Source organism: Ambystoma mexicanum, chromosome 4q (genome assembly GCF_040938575.1).
Source record: "Ambystoma mexicanum isolate Mex_15411 chromosome 4q, UKY_AmexF1_1, whole genome shotgun sequence".
NCBI classification, from domain to species: domain Eukaryota; kingdom Metazoa; phylum Chordata; class Amphibia; order Caudata; family Ambystomatidae; genus Ambystoma; species Ambystoma mexicanum.
The window spans coordinates 556947052-556963914 of NC_090928.1; the positions used below are offsets into that span (position 1 = coordinate 556947052).

Consider the following 16863-nt stretch of genomic DNA (forward strand, 5'->3'; position numbering starts at 1 on the left):
CAATGCATTTTCTCTTGCTTTAGGGATGTCATCCACTTCTCCCTCGTGTGTGGCACAGTCGTGTTCTTGCATATCTTTTACAGTGCATGGCTCTGTGAGGAACGTGGCCGGGTTTACAATTTTGCATCGTATCACATGGATGTTAGGGTTTGATAAGATGATCTTGTAGGCTGTTGTTCTCTGTGTGGAGAGGGTGGATTTTGTCCTCTCAAGTATAGCAAAGAAATAGTGCTCCACGCACAGTGTGACAGAGCACCCCATGACAATTGTTGAGTTTTTTTTCTATTGCGAAGGCGGCAGCTGCAAGGGCCTGTCCGCATGCAAAGTGGTCTTGCATTACTGAATCGAGTTTACCACTGTAATATGCCAGTGGTTTTTGTCCTAGAGATGTTTTTTGTGTCACGACAGTCATCATGAGGGTACCATTTGAGTGTGAGAACAAATAGAATGCCTGCTCGTAATCATGTGTGGCTAGAACTGGTGCTGTTTTAATCAATTCTTTTGAGCTGTTGAATGCTTCTTGCATCTCAGTGTCCATGTTATGTCTGTCGTTTTTCTGTGTCTCTTTAAGACCCTGCAATAGGGGCCTTGTATATGCATGAATAGAATCCATGCTCTGCAATAATTGCAAAGTCCCCAAAAAGTCTGCATGTCTTTGACAGTATGTGGTCTTGTTGAGGTGTGCACTGTTGCCGCCCTGTCGGGTATTATTCTTTTTCCATCTTTTGAGATCAATTGGCCCAAGTAGAGAAACCTCAGTCAGGCAGTACTGTAATTGCATTCTGTCTACTTTGTACCCCTTGTGGGCAAGTAACTGGAGTAGTACGATGGAATCTCTTCTGCAGCTCTCTTCATCCTCACTGCAGATCAAATGGTTGTCAACGTATTGTATGATTGTGCTCAGAACTTGAATATTGCCAAGGTTTTTGTGCAATATTCTGTTAAATTTGCTTGGGCTTTCACAATACCCCTGGGGCAAACGACGGTGTTCGTACCTTCTTCCACCCAGTGTACATGTTTTGAGGTATTGTGAGTCTGGGTCAAGTGGCACTGAGAAAAAAGCATTCTTCACGTCAACCACGGTGAAATGAGTGGCCTCTTTTGGGATTCTACATAGCATGGATGCAGGATTTGGGACAAGAGGGAATTCATTTTGGACAATATCATTAAGTGGGTGGAGGTCCTGAATCATATGCCATGACCCTCATGTTGCTTTACTGATCGGGTACATGCAAGTATTACATATTGAATTTGAGGGGACAATTATACCTTGCTGTAGTAATGCACTTAGTGTTTCCTCAATCTTTTACTCCGTCTCCCTGGACCATGGGTATTGCTTCACCCTGGGTGATATTGCTCCTGGTTTTAAGGTAATCTTGGCAGGTGTCACTTCTCTCAGTAGTCCTACATCATGAGGGTTTGTAGTCCAGAGGTGCGGGGCATAATAGGCATGCGGTGCACTGACGACGTCCATGAGGGGACCTGGCACTTTTCTGTATTGTACCATTACTTCGCAAGGGATACTTATTTCTAAAATAACATCCCCGTCATTGTCGGTGTCAGTGCAGTTCCTCGTCTGTTAATTTGCGCAATGGTATGTTTGGGTCAATGCACAACACTGTGCGCCACTCACAGGCATGCGTGTCCATTTATAGGTCCACTATTCTAGTTTTTATAGTTATTTGTACTACCTCCAAGTCTAATGATAATATTGTGCCAGCGACCAATTTGGTGGCGGCTACAGGACGGAACACAAAATCAGACGGTACCCTCCATTCTTTTCTAGTCAGCTCTGGTACTGCTCTGGCCATGACCCTCATTCCATATACAAACATGTCTGGATCTATTGGCACTCCTCTCACCTTCAGTTCTTTGGCCACAGTGTGTATCAACAGCATTGTCCTAAGGGTGCACATGCCAGGGGTGGAACAAACAATTCCTCTGTCAGTAAACAATATTGTCATATTTAACTTACTGAGCAAATCTCGCCCTAGCAAATTAACAGGCGAACGTTCATAGTAGAGTATGGGGGCTCGTATTGTTCTTCCCCCTATTTTGACATCTAATTCTTCTGTAAAAGGAAACCAGGACCACAGCCCCAGAGAACCCCTGCACCTCAAGATTTTTGTCAGACAGTAGGAAATCACCTTCACATACACATAATTTCTCCATCCCTGAGTCCACCACAAAGATGAACTGTTTTTTTCCTATCTCTGCCCCCACCAGTGGTTCCTCGTCTGGTCTTAAGGTAGTGAATAGTACTGGACACACAAGTGCTCTCTTTGGGTTGTCCTAATCTGGGTGTCTATCTGTCCCGGGCAAAAATAAAACATCTCAATGAGCACACAGATCCCTGAGTAGGGTCCCGGTGCACCATTTGGAGTGGTAGCAAAAGGGTTATTGTGGTGATGGGCCATTAGGTGTGTCTGCTTATTATGTGGGAGGTGATGTAGGATGTTATAATTGGGATGTGGTGGATGGTAAGGTTGGTCATCTTCTTCAAAGTTTCCATGGGTTAGGCCATATGGGCTGCTCGGGCCGCATTGTTGCTGATTATAATGGGGTGGGCTGTATTGGTAATTGATGCCTTGTCTGCTGCAGCATTCCTGTGAAAACTGACCCCACCTCCCACTCGTCCAACATTGTCCAGTGTTTCCACCTCCCCTGGGCCCTTGTCCCCTGTGTCTCCCCTCTTTGTCCCCTGAACACACCTCTTCCTTGTGCCGGTCTTCCTTGCCACTGGGGTTCCATGTACTGTTGTTCTCCTCCCCACTGCTCCTGCCTGTTGTCTGCCCATACTGCAGCCATCCTAGCTTGCATAGCTACTGAGACACCTCGCTCTTCTCCCATCTGCTCTGAGGGCGCTGCAGCTGTTACTGTCATGACCGTCACTAACTTGCTCTGTACCAGCTTTGCTTCTTCAGCTAATCTTTTCTGCGTGGTGTATTTTTCCCTCTCTTTGATCCTCCCATAATGGTGTATGATAATGCTCTGTATTTCAGGCCAGCCCTTGGCTTGTATCCCTGCTATTTTATCAAGGGCCTTTTGTATTTCCTTTGGGAGCCTTCTCTTAGTGATTAAATAAAATAGGGAGGTGGATTGGTCCCACGCTGTGCCTCTCTCCGTGCTTCACATCTCCTGCAACTGAAGGACTATTTGCGCAGCATCTTCCTCATCTCCCATAGTGCACTGCATTATATAATGCAAATCGGGGGTATCTGGGAAGGTTTTCTGCAGGGAATCCCACACCTGTGTGTGAACATTATTAAATGATGCCCCATCATGTGTATCGTTGCCTGTGGTGACACATGGGAACCCCACTTTCACCCACACCGAGTCTGCTTGATCTCCCACTGCCAACACCAAAAGGCTTTTAATATCTCCTATGGCCAGAGGCACCCCACCGTATTCTTTTCAAATGCATAAATTAATTTTACCACACCCGCCGTGAGTGCGGGAAGGGACTTGAGGAGGTAATTATTATCCATCAATGCCCAAGGTACATAGTGAGTTTGTCCTGCCCCCTTATGCATAAGGGGCATCTGTAATTTTGATTTAGTTTTTCCACTGTTTATTTTTGTTCCTTTCTTTTTCGCTAATGCTATCCTCCCCATTCTGTTTCAGAGCCTTCCCTCCCATCTGTCTTCTCATTTGCCCGTGGGGATACACGTTGCACTTATTGTATCCCTCCCACAGCTCCTTCTCCACTTTTGTCAAAATCACTCCATTCCTCTTGATCCCTCAGCGAGGCCACTGTGTCATATGCTACACTTTATATCTCCCCTTCCCTTTCCACCTGGACCACCCCTATAGGGGCACTATCTACCCTAAAGAGAAAATCCCCTGATTTACATTCATCTTCTGGCAGGAGAGAGGAGCTTTTCAGCAGCGGAGGCCCTCCTCCGGCTACCAGTGTGGTTTGGCAAATTGCTCGCAATCGGACCAATTCCATTTGAGTAGATGTTAGTGTTATCCCTAGACCTAGTGTACTTGGCCCTGTGGGGGCAGGGGTGATTGTTGATGGGACATAAGGAGGTGGTGGGGCAGTGACTGGTGGCATTGGCGCACTTCCCCCTGGGACGTAGGTTGGGTCTGAATATCCCTCTGCCGGACTAGTGAATAACGGGTATATTTCCTTAGGTTCCTCGTTACCATTTCCCTTTCCACCCGCGCCCTCATTCGCCACCGTCGGTGACTCTGCCCCTTTCTCCTTATTATTTGTGGGGGTGTTTATTCGAACATTCTCCACAAATCTAACACTTCTCTTCTATTTTTAAGCTGCTTCCCTTTGTATTTTGCCATCAGATATGTCGATATATGGTATAATATCCCCTTATCAAAAGACCCTTCTTCTGGCCAGGCATAAGGTGATCCATCCCCCTTTGTTTCCGTCACCCATTGACTATGGTATTTCTTTATTCGTTCACTCTATAGGGGAAGATGCTTTCAAATGTGCGACAGTGGGGTATCCATGGGCCTCACCCTGGTACCTTATTCTCGGTTATATCCACTACTATCTTAGATCCTTGATATCAGAACATCAAACACATTGTATCATTACACACAAAAAACATTGAACATCTTAAAGACCCACAAAAAATAGATCAACAACAACCACCAACATTAAACAAAAACATATACTTCACTACAAAAACATATTACCCACCCTTTTCTTTTTAGAGCATAACCATTTTCTTTCTCCCTCACATCACCTCCACTCCTCCTGGGCCTAACTCTGTTTAGAATGAAACACACAAAAGAAAACAGCTGATACTCCAAGCTAAAACAATAACCACTACTTGTTCTAGAGCCTACTAATTAAATGGGGCCCCTACGTTTCTCCACCTTAATTACTGTCCGCGCTGGTCGGGACAGTGCATTGCGGCACTGCCTTCCACCCCCTTTTGGAGCTAGGTTCATGTTTCTCCTCTTATATTTTCACCTTATTCCTCTTTATAAAAAACTAATGGCCAAAAAAAAGAAAAAGTGCTTCACTTCAAACAAGCACTCTAATCATTTGCATCCTATCCGTGTGTGTTCCCTTCAATCACTCAGCTCTAAATCACCACATACCCCAAACCTATCTTGTCTTTGCAATTTATACTCACATGCCCGTGTTCTTCCAAGAGTATCAGTTTGTGGTCTATCCATAACGTGTGGGCCTTCCCCTAGGGGCTCAGGAGAGCAGTGAGGTATTCGTAAAGCTGGAACTCACAAGACCCTTCCATAGGTGGGGGCGGCCCTGCATGAGAAGCCCTGGATCTCACTGCAAGCAAAGGGGGTCTCGAGGAATATAACGAAAGATGAATGTGGGCACCCAAAATCACGCAATGTCCAATAGACCAAAATAATGGACAAACCCTGCTGGGGAATGAGACCAGGAGATAAGTTGCAAAGATAAACACATTTTATATAGAATATAATCAGCAAGCAAAGAACTCTGCTGCCTGAACAATACCCAGGCAGCATATTATGAACCAGGTTGTTGTCACGGGTGATGTAACGATATACAGTACAAAATAAAAGTTTCAACTAGTCGGCCCACATGGCACAGCCTGACCTATAGTTTGTGCCAGGCTACAATTGGCTGCTGTGTCAAAGTCGATCAGATGGCACGTGGGTCAGCTGGGCTCATCTCTGCGGTGAAGGTTGGGTGAAATAAGACACATTTCTAACTAATCTAAACTAAACAACAGGAATTGGCATAGAGAGTATAATGGCAAACAGAAAAACCATTACATGAAAGGGGGGTACTTAGAAAATATAGGCAGATATATTGGCATTCCAACCTTTGCATTCAGGGAGCTATATTGACACTGGGCCCCTCTCCCAGGTCCCCTACTCTTGGGGTTTGATCTATCAGTTATGTTCCCTGATGCCTTATGATACGAACAGACATGCAGACTTATGTTGGTTTTAGGGAGAATATTTTGGTGCACAGGATTAGGTACATGGTGGGTGTTCTGGAAAGGTCAGTGAGAAGGGGGTTCTGCATGCAGGTACATGAAAGAGAGTGGAGAGCAGGGGCTCAATGGATAGTGGTCTGGCAGGGAGGGGGTGGAGAGAGCACGGGCAGGTCAGCATAGATGAATGGGCACAGGCTCTGGAGCTTGCTCTTGTCTCACACATTGCAGTGAGCACATTCTGTGAAAAAGCGATATTGAACAATTGCAACAGTGAATGGCTGAACTTCCGTGGGGAAAAGGCTCATGCAGAGCTGACAAAGGGGGGGGGGGTGGTCGATTGGGCTGTCTGCGGTGCTGGGGAAGGGAGTGCTTGAGAATGATTTGTGTGCGTAGTAAATGATGGTGTTTGGAACATACACATTCGTTAGATCATTTACATGAGGGTTAGTGTTATATTGTGTGGATGCGTGCCGAGGAGGTGGGGCCTTTCCACCCTTGGTGTACACGCGGCCTACCTACTGGGAGAATGACGAGGGGGGGCGGGATAATGAAACCTCTCCCCCAACATTATCAATCATAAATAAAATGTTATTTGAGAAATGTTCATCTCTGATATAATCAAGAGAATTTGACTGTCGATCTGTTGAAAGGGATTTATCACATTTAATTCTGGATTTACAAATCTTGTGCATATGCTGAATAACACCAAGATAGTTGCATGTGTTGAGCAATATTTGCAGGTGACCATCACTCACCTACTCCTCTGGCTTGTATGTAAGTCTGAGAGAAGTACAGCCACGCATAGAGACATCTGCAGGGATCTCAAGTGTGACAGGTGTGAAATATGAAAGATTTTGGCTTTTTAATTCACTTGTATTACATCTTGAGACCTCTACTCCTGCATATATAATACGCACATGCATATTAAATGTTATTTAAAACGAATTCCAGACATGTAGAATATGATGTGAGAACTCTGTTTTGGCATATTTTGGAGAAACAAGCGGTGCATAAAGGGATGGGGTTTAGTGAGAAAAGTGGATTTGGATTTGTTCTGCATTGCTATCTTTAGAAATCCTATGGCGTATCACATTCAGCAATGCACGTGCATGCATTTTACTGTTGTATTTCAGAGGAGAAAATATGCATATGCTCAATTTCTGCCAGGTAGAGCTATGTCTTTGATCTTCACGCATTTGATAAACACGAATTATGTTTCATTGGGTAATATTTCCATCTACTATTTAAAACGTTAGAAACCTGCTTGTACTCACTGTGATGCAGTTGATTGTACCCATTTGCATATGTCATTATTTGTCTTGTAAGTGTGAATGTTTGTTTCATTCATTCACATGGCATCGGGTGAATCCGAACTCAATGCCCCTACACATCCCATTTAGCAATCTAATCTCCCCAAACAACAACATGAATCTGAAAGTAACCCACCTTTCATTTTAGTGTTGGATTCACGAAACTTTGTTCCAGGCCAATGTAAATGGGTCTTTGGTTTTATTGCTTTTCCATCGTAAGTTTAATGTAGGTCAAAGCCTGTGAAACCTAAAATATACAAAATGAAATAAAGTGCTTACAGCGCATTAAAAAACCTTGAAATGAAAGCAACAAGATCTATACAAACATATTTACAACAATGTAAACTCATCAAGATTCCTTAAATACATCAAACGTCCCTTCTTGTACACTACTAAAATGCCTTCCTGTGCAGCATATAATATAAGTCCACATTAACACTCTCTATCCAGTTCACAGCCCAAATCAAGTCTCTCCTCTTACTCCATGCAGAGTTCAAGTATATCGAGACTTTTAATAAAATACTCATTGTGGAAAATTATTTCAGAAAGCTAGAGAATTCATAACTCTACATATACCTGCAGTTCTTAACTTTAGCAAGATTCATAATTTACGATCATTGGTATATGATGGGCAGAGCAGCATACAATGGATCACAGATACATTAGCATGTTCACGGGAGAAACTGCGATTAGAATTATTGGGAAACCACTTAGCTGGATGTGTGACTAATGGCAGCATGTTATTCTGAATTTTAAGATTAAGTCCTTGATTCACAGAGCGTTTTCCAATAGGGTTTTGCCATTATATTACACTTCTGTAAATCAGGCTCTAATAATCTTTGCTGAGAGCCTTGAGTACAATAAGAAATGTTGTTCAGGCCCACCATAATTTTCCAAATATGTATTTGATAAGCTTTGCCTTAGAACTATGGTAATCATTTCATGGAGTGCCCAATCTAAGTATGCAGTTGTAACACAATCTTTTACATATTTATTTACGCAAGGATTTGGGTTCAAGAGAGCAGTAAATCATAATGTCATCAGTGTCGTACCTACATGGAATGGCTACATCCATCTTACATCATTCTGATGGTTCAACACATCCCATATGGCAATTTTAGAAGTGATCTGCTTATTAAAACTCAATCAACACCTAATTTGGTTTAAATTGTGATTCAAACAGAATGAATAGGAACCTTAATTCTAAATCAATAGGGATAGTTGTAGTACTCTTGGGGAGATATAATCATTTCTTGAGAAAGTGCTTCTCACCCAATCCTAGCAATTGCATAGGATTGCCCCACAATTCCATACCCTATAGTACCACAGCCTTAACCATGTCCTTATAAACTTCAAAGGTTGGCAATGTTGCTGTACCATCTAAGCATTGAGAAAAAGCTAAGATCACTATCAACTCTCCTTTAAAGTGACGGTACTAGGGACAATATGCTGTTTCCAGGACCCGATCCTAGCTAATATTATAGATAGAAAGTCGCCGCATCAGGAGGTTGGCGGTATCCCAGCGGAAATTGTGCCATGATACCGCCAATGCAATTAGCATTACCGCTGCATGGTCCCGCACAATTTGCGCCGGATCACGAGTAGCGTCACAGCTGTAATTCCCCATTCCCCATTCTTGGCGCTATTAGCGCCGGCGCAATAAGTACTGCGCTAATAGCGCCAACAACGGGCGGTAAGTAGAGATTTTTACCTCCAGCAAAAAGCACCGCACTTACCGCCACATTTCGAGGCTAAGGACCAATTCGTGATGAGGCAAAGGAATTGACTCACTGGATAGTTTCCTCTTTAAATTCCAGTCTTACATCCCTTATATTGTAACTTGTTAAATGTATTCAATGGCCTGTAGAGTAGTTCAAACGTTGACCTGTCCACAGGATAAAACGACAGAAAACACACCAATACAATAAGTGCATTTCCTTTAGTTGGGGGGCGCTCCCCCGCTCAAGTGTATAATATGCAGGGCAAAGCCTGGCAAGAAATCGACTCTACACCACTCGGTGGAACAATGTAAAAATGCCCATGCAAACAATCCTGTGAATGCAAAGTCTTTGTAAAAATGTAAAAATGTACATCCTTGTGTTCCAAACATTGCAGGCGGTCAGACAATTCCAAAAATGACAATTTAATCTTGAGGCCTCCGACATTATGCACTTCTGCTATCTCTACTCATTGTGCTTCGAGACTATACACATGAGTGCGAGAAAAAGTAAACCAATAGAAAAAGGGAAACAGTGTTAACAAGCAAGGCAGTCATTGTTTTGGCAACCTAAAGCAGTGTCTGCGGAAAACATGGAGGCAGTCAAGGGAACAAGAAGCAGCCTTTTAAAATATGAAACACCTGCTATAACACATTTCCCCTTCAGAGAATTCATATTAATGCATGCTGTGCAGTAAATGATCACTGACCATGTCTGCAGGGCATTATCAGGTCGCCGTTGTAATTAGCTGGACGTTGTAACCCTGCCAGCATCAGAGCATATATATTCATTTGCAATGCCATGGAAGGGAAAAAAAAACAAGCGCACAACTCCCTTTTCATCGAGATGCAGTGTGAACTGCCACTTGTCAGCCAGTGCTGTCTTTCTTTTCTTTGACAGGCCTCTTGAGTTTTTCAGATTATTTGGCTATGCTCAAATTTTTGCAGTTTTACTGCTCCCGTAAGAAATCGGTAGCACTGTCCCTCTTTCTGATTCACAGGCCCGATGATTTATACAGAAAGTTTAGAATGTTCATGCTGTTACTTTGGCAAAGTTAATCTACTTGAATACATCTCAAGTGAAGGGGGTAGCAAAAGGTGGCGGGGGCTGTGACATGTCAAGGAGAATCCCTTTATGATTTGATATTAGCCTGTTGCAGGAGCATTTCATAACCCCGAGAAACTGCAACAACAGCTGTCAGTTTGACATAAGCAACCCTTCCTTCCCAGGCGACTGCTAATTAGAGCAATGGAAATAGTTTTTCCTCCCAGAAGAATATGGAAAAACATGCCCTGGCTGCTGGTTTGCTTTTATGAACTTAAACTCTTCAGAGAGATGCGGTAGATCGAGTTGTTGACCTGCATAATATGCTGTGCATTTACCAAGCGCAGAGTGCCCTAGATATATATATGGTACATCTCTTCACCACAGCATCACATACACACGCATTTCACATTTCGAATTGTTTTGTCAAGTAACGTTTGGCATTATAAGTACTTAGGCACGGGTGTAGCGGTCATGTACAGTGGTTAAAATGGCGAGGTTTGTACTGAATCATATTTGTTTACTCCATTGTAAAGCACTTAAGGTAGTTTCCTTGAACAAAACAAATTGGCAGTCTCCTTTTCTGAGGTCTACATTAAACCAAAAGAAAAACCCTTTTAAAAGCACATTTGTTTAACAAATCGACATCCAGCAGTCTAGAACACGGATATTCCCTCACTTATGCTAACGGCATAGACAGTCTCCGCTGCCATGCCAACGGCATAAACAGTCTCAGCTACCATGTCAAGCCCTAACTCATTATTGGCACGTCGGATTCAACTATTTATAGTTCACCTTATCCCAACATGTCAAGCAACGATTTATGAAGTCAACAGCTTTGTCATTTTTAACATTGAACACATGTTTTGTGTGACTGACACAGGAGTGTTTTGCTTAGATTTGTAGGCATGAGTTGAGGGAAAAGTGGCAGTTTATGTGGTATGAGCTTTGACATTGTTTGGAAAAAGGTTTAGGCTTCTCTAGTCATTTGTATGCCATTTAAGAGGGGTAGTCTGCCTAGCGTCAAATGAGAGCGAGGTGAACAATTGCCGGAAGTAACATCTTCCTCAGAGTGTGGGTATACGTATTAAAATGTATCCACAGATTCATAAACTGTCCATGAAGAAGCATGTCAAATATGTTTGCAGTAATTGTAATGAATCTGTTTGCACTGAACTATTCAAAAGATATCGCCAATTTCCTTGCCATATACACCAGGTCAATTGATTGAATTATACATTTTAAAAAGACCAAGATTATGGCCGTTTCTCCATGGAGGACACCCATGGGATTCATATAGTATCTTCATTCCAAGAAGTTGAAGATAGTAAAGAACCTGAAATATCTGTGCTTACATATAACTGCAACCCCAAACAGCGCTCATGCTGTCCTCCCAGAAACACTTCCATAACAAATACTGGAAATTCTCTTTACTGCCTGTAATAAAGTTCAGTGAAGCAAAGGTCGTGCCTGCATTATTCAACGATTTAGAGTTGCCTTACATTTTTTATTGGCAGCCTAGATTTAAACCGCATCGAGAGTTTAATGTGGAGGAAAGTCTTAGCACTTCCAAACTCTGTTCCCCTGGTAATACTCAGAACTGAACAGGGTTTGATTTCTCTGAATTCCTAAGTGATGGGGAAGAGATTTGTATTATGTTAGACATTTTCTAGAACCTCCTTAAAATACACTTTTTGAAGATGTGCTATGTTCAACATGTTCAGCATTGAAAGTCGTTCATATATCTGATTGGAGGGTCTTTGAAGCCGCTAAGTATAAATGCCTGCATTATTAAGAAATGTGTATGGCAATAGGACTGGTACAACTAAATTAATAAGCGTAAGAGCGTTGTGCTTTTTCAGCAGGTGCACCACGGACATAGAAAGCGAGGAATGTTTCTGCAGTGCTTAAATCCAATTCCCAGGTTCTCGACTTGGATCTCAGTGTATGAGATACCCATTGCATCTACTGCTTACTAAAGAGATCGCTTCCATTTGCATGGGAAAGGATCCAAGTTTTGCTCTGTGTAGATTTTGTTTGGAGGATAAAGAAACCATGCAACATTTACCGTCAGTATGTCCGACTTTAAAGAACGTACTCACCTCTTGCACCTTGACAAATGTGTCTACCCATCTAATTGTACCTTTCCTGACAACTTCTGGTCACTATTGTGTCGTGGATATCCTAACCCTCAGATGTTTGTAAGACTTCATTTTTTATACCGACTAAATGTAATTAATTTTTCAGGTTTCTTTTTTAAATTTGCAATCATAAATATGGATTTTGCTTAGTATTTTTGTAACCTTTTCAATGGTTAAAAATGTATAAAGAGCACATTTTATATTTCATATGTGTACTTTTTATTTGAATTCATTGTGGATGTACATTTTGACATTTTGAGTCACATTATTTCTCCTTGGTCTTTTTAACATTTGTGCAAGGTGTTTTATTTCTTTTAAACCATGCATACAATACAAAAGACAAGAGATAACATATGTAGCGTCATGAAAGTCGAGATACAGTTAGAAAGGTGCAGTAGCATGTACTGAGCTCCTGTGAAGTCACGAGAGGGGGCGAGTGAAGGAGTGCAGTTGAGTGAGAGAAGGATGAGCCAGAGGACAGATGTGGCCTCTCTGCCTCAGTGAGTTTCTACTTGTATGCCGAATAAAGCATTGAATAGACCCTACTGCCTCCTGACAAGTCTTGAGGATATTACAAACTTGGCAACAAGCAAAGAGAAAGGGCTCCCTTTCTATAGGCAACAGTCACCCACATGCGGTAGCATGGGTGCATATTTTTGCAATCTTAATCTGAAGACCAAGGCCAGGCATCCTCTAAGAATTTTAATGTGGGCTGCTGCTAAATATCACATTTAGCAAAGTAAAGGCAAGTAAAGAAAAGAAAAGGGAGGACCTAGCTGTCTATGATCATGACTCTAGTCCTGTGCACAAGCGATACATGGAAGGGTGTGTAATCTGAACATATTACATGCTGCTGTGACATCCCTCCATCACAACTACACCACAAGCATTGTACACACTGAAATATAATAGAAGGCACAATCAGAGAAACAGAATCCTTAAAAATAGCCTATAACCTATGCCATTTACCTGATGAACCCCGCTACAACATAGGAAAATATACACAAGGTGGACCCAGCAACCTATTGTGCCATACACAAAGTACTGTGACCAAGAGGATAGATCATATGACCTGGACAAGTGAACTGACAAGGCTGTGTTCCATCCATTGTGATGATGTTGACCACAACCCCACATATAATGAAAAAGAGGGCACAGAGAAGCTACATAGCAGATCATGCTATATCCTTCATCCAAGTCCCACCCCTGGGATCACTTACAAACCAAGCGGCCCTTGTGGAGAAGCCTGCGAGGGCAAAGCCGGTGCAGGAAAAGGCACAGGGTGTTGGGGAGAGTGCAGAGAAGCTATGCACGGTGACATGATAAACCGTTTGTCCATATCCCGTCCCCGTGGGATCAACTGCAACCTGACCAGATTTTGTTGGAAAGCCTGTGGGAGAAGCTTGAATCTGTGCCTCACTATATCCTCAATATAGGTCCCACCCTCCTTCGATCACCTGCAATGCAAGCAGCCCTGACAGCGAAGACCTTGTTGGAAAAGGCACTGGTAGTTCGGGGCATTGAGTATGTTGGCAGTTTAATGAAAAACAAGGACCTGGATGGTAGGTGTTCATTTCGGTTTTGTTAGGCTAATCTTGGGACTTGCGTTGAATTCTGTAGCCTCTGGGAGACTCAAAAGCTCATCCCTACATGGTGCGTCAATTGGGTGTTGCATAAACACAGGTCTCTCATTCTGACTATTTTATTTGCTCACCCTTTGCCTAAAAAGTTTTATATAGACTGACGTATAGAATCTCTAGTCTACTTTATCTGGGTTCGTTGGGGACTATTAGGACAATTAACTTGGTTAAGGCTTGTTCTATACAACCAGATATTTCATTGTCCATTACACCAGCAGTATTCATTCGGTCGGGCTGCGCCCCCCCTGAGCAATGCAGCCGAATGCAGGGGGGGGGCGAGTGAAGCATGGCAAAAAAAATCCTTTTTTTAATGGTTGCACTGAGCATTTGCGATGGAGAGCCACGCATTACCATGACACCCATTGCAGTTGCTCAGTGTGACACCATGCATGTGAGTGTGACCACTGACCCTGGAAATAAACACAGCCTGGATGCAAACTTTCCACCATTTAGATCATGCATCCAGGCTGTGTTCTTTCTTCCTTTTGATGACGACCCAGGTAAATGTTGCCAGCATTTTGTCGGTCCACGTTCGTCCCTCTCCCCCTGCGAAATCACCTTGTAGGATGCTGGGGGAGAAGGCGTGAGTGGGACTGGAGCACCTCATTGCCAGTCCCCCTGCGTGCTTCTCACCCTTTGAACTCACCTTGGAGGCTGCAGGGGGAGAGGAGGTGAGTGGGGACTGGTGCACTGCATTGCCAGTCTCCCTGAATGCTTCTCCCCCTGTAGCCTCCAAGGTGGGTCCGTGGAGGCAGAGGGGTACAGAGGGACCAGCAAAGTTGTGCCTTGGGTCATACCTCCAGGGTGCCACTTTGCTGGTCTACATGTGCCCCTCTTCCTTCATGGACCCACCTTGGAGGCTGTGAGGTGGGAGGAGGCGAGCAGGCACACACCATTGTGGTGTTATTTTTTTTAGGGTGGGTTTAGTGACCACAAGATGATATAGGTGTCCATGTCAAGATATATTGCTACTCTAAGCCAGGTGGGTCTGACTAAGGATGCTCATGATGAAGCCTTCTGGGATCACTGCAAGTGAGATGTGAATCTTTTCCCTGAACGTGCAGGCCTCTGGCCAACTTGTTTTAGCTTTGCGCAGTGGCAATATCATAGTTCATGAGATATAACCAAAATGCGATTATTGCTTATTGAAAACTTCACCCAATAACCCACCATGACAGGAATTGTCAATTTCCGACAGTCTCCACAGAGGCTGAACATATTTGGTTGAAAACAAGACAGCAGGGTGGGGACCAAGGTGCCACTTTGTTGGTCTCCCTGTGCCCCTCTCCCTCCATGGACCCACCTTGGAGGCTGTGGGTGGAGAGGAGGTGAGCAGGACACCACCATAGATTTTTTTGGGGGGGTTGTGTGCTTTTTGTGTCCTTGCACCCCTCTTTCCCCGCAGACCCACCTTGAAGGCTGTGGGCTCCACAGCTTCCAAAGTGGGTCCATGGAGAAAGAGGAGCCAGGGGACCAGCAAAGTTGTCACAGAGCCACTTTGGATGCCACAGTGGGTGAGGGGTGCAAACAGGAACCATTTGCATTACCAGATAGGCAGGAGCTACCACCACTGGGGAACCAGTAGCTGGGTTCATATCTTATATGCAGGTTTGTAAGGCACAATTTGCCACGGGAAGCTAAAAGTAGCTACTGGTAACTGTTGGTTTCAAGCTAACCAGGCTATCTCCTAGACATGAATCAGGAGTTAAATAGCTCCCAGCTATTCCAAACCCTCTGTATGCTTGTAATGCAGCTTTTGGCCTGGGGAGCCGAAAGTAGCTCCTGGTAGCTGTTGGGAAAGCCTTTGTGCTAACTGGGAGAAAGAGGTGTGTAAATATAGGCCAGTGAAATGAGTACCATCTGGCAGTGGTGTATGTCTTCCCTGTATTATTGGTAAGTAACATTTGGTAAGTCTATGATTAATAATGTTTAATGTACTTTTTAAATTGCAGGCATCTGTAGTAGGACGTGTTCAAGGTAAGGATGCCTTTTTTTAAACACTTTTCTTTTTTTCTTTACTGTAGGTGAAGAAAGCAGGGAAATGTTAAGGTTATAGTTAGAGGTCACAACTACAGATTTGAAACCAGTACAAGCTTTTTCCTGGAGCCCATCCTGCATCACTTCCCACAGAATATACAGTATGCCTCTTTACCTTCTAGCACTGGCTCCTCCACATCAGCCACTTGATGACAAAGACGGGATTATAGCTGTTGAGTGGGTATTTAGTGGTTAAGATCCATACTGGTTGGCGGTCTTGTGATAAATCGTGGCTATTAACCTTATCTTTGTTACCATTATAACAGGTTCGAAATTGCCAGGAGGGCCATTTAGCTCCTGGTTGTTTAGCTCCTGGTTACAACCAAGGGGAGCTTTGTTAGCCTGACCCCAAAAGCTACCAGCAGCTACACTTGCATCTTCCAGCAAGTGGTGCCAAATGCGCATGGAGGGTCATTAGAAGTAGGGATGTATCAAAATTTGGCTTTGAGTAAGTATTCGGCCGAATTCTGGCTGTAAATGAATACTTCATTTTCCCTCAAAGCCGAATAGTTACAAAATACATTATGTACTGCTTTGACTGAAACCAGTCAGGTATGTCATGTTAATCCTTTGAAAGGATCATTAAACATATGCTGCTGTCACTTTTTTTATCGAGTACCGCCTTGGCACAGGTATGAAAGTGCAAACAAAGTTCATGCCATTCATGTGCGGGACACAGACTTTCATCTGGTGGTTTGCTGGGGAGGGTTGAGCTAAAGCAAAACTCTCAATATTGTGACTGTGCAATAAGATGTCTCTGATCGCCCCTGTATTTTGAGTATAAAACAATTTAGCTGGAACAAAGACTCCATTTAAAATTATATTTTCTTTAGGGGCTTATTGATTTGCTGATGACCTGTGCGAGTAATCTGAAAATGTTTCCAATCCCACCAATTTCCAATAGAAGTAATATCCCAGATATCCCAGAAAGTTCCAAACCCTGAGTAAAATAGCTCAGGAGGTAGTGTGCCTGCAGCAAAGAACTGCATTTAGCCTGCCCACCATGGTCATAAAGCATGTAACATGTCAGAAGTGTGAAGTGTGCCTGCGAAAGAGATGTGCTTTTA

General features: G+C 43.4%; 1 pseudogene; it reads left to right on the forward strand.

Moving 5' to 3' along the window:
- Positions 1 to 14843: 14843 nt before the first annotated feature.
- LOC138468598 (U4 spliceosomal RNA) lies at positions 14844 to 14969 on the forward strand (annotated as a pseudogene).
- Positions 14970 to 16863: the final 1894 nt, after the last annotated feature.